Here is a 915-nt window from a genome sequence, read left to right on the forward strand (position 1 = left end):
AAAAACAAAACAAAAAAACAAAAGAAATAAAGAAACGGTTGTCACTTTATGTACCAAAACCAAATTTGCGTGACACTTAAAAAGAAAGCCTGACTGATTGGACAGATGAAATCACTTTCAAATCATAGATTATATAATTTTTTTTCTTTTTTTTTTTTGAGATGGAGTCTCGCTCTGTTGCCCAGGCTGGAGTGCAGTGCCGTGATCTTGGCTCACTGCAAGCTCCGCCTCCCAGGTTCACGCCATTCTCCTGCCTCAGCCTCCTGAGTAGTTGGGACTACAGGTGCCCACCAGCAAGCCCGGATAATTTTGTGTGTGTGTGTGTTTTTAGTAAAGATGCGGTTTCACTGTGTTAGCCAGGATGGTCTTGATCTCCTGACCTCGTGATCCGCCCGCCTTGGCCTCCCAAAGTGCTGGGATTACAGGTGTGAGCCACCGTGCCTGGCCAGGTTATATAATTTTTTAAACAAATTATTCTCAGTCTAAAAGATACATAGGCATTAGTGAATACTTCTTTTCTGCTTAGCAGAAAAAAAACCTGTTGACTTTTTGACAGAGGTACAGATCTCTGAAGTTACATTAAAAGTACACTTTGAGGACCTTTTGTAGTTCATAAGTGTGATGATTGGGGTTTCACACTCATGTGTAAAATGTGCCTCCCTCAAACCTTGTTACAACATCAGCACATTGCCCATGTGACATGAGGAAAAAAGAGTACACTTTGTGTGTATATATATATATGTGTGTGTGTGTGTGTGTGTGTATATATATATAAAAGAGTACACTTTGTGTATATATATATATATATATATATGGTTGTGTGTATTTAAATTAGCTTAATAACTTCAAACACAGTTAGTGTTTAATCTGTTTATGAAAACTTTAGCATTTCCATAAGATAAATTCAAAGAAGTG

At 37.9% G+C, this 915-nt stretch overlaps 1 non-coding gene across 1 annotated transcript; it reads left to right on the forward strand.

Annotated features, from left to right (window-relative positions):
• Positions 1-597: 597 nt before the first annotated feature.
• Positions 598-701, forward strand: LOC134735038 (small nucleolar RNA U13). Its single transcript, XR_010117899.1, has one exon. It is a non-coding gene; the product is annotated as a small nucleolar RNA U13 (small nucleolar RNA).
• Positions 702-915: the final 214 nt, after the last annotated feature.

Source organism: Symphalangus syndactylus, chromosome 12, assembly GCF_028878055.3.
Source record: "Symphalangus syndactylus isolate Jambi chromosome 12, NHGRI_mSymSyn1-v2.1_pri, whole genome shotgun sequence".
Classification (NCBI taxonomy): Eukaryota; Metazoa; Chordata; class Mammalia; order Primates; family Hylobatidae; genus Symphalangus; species Symphalangus syndactylus.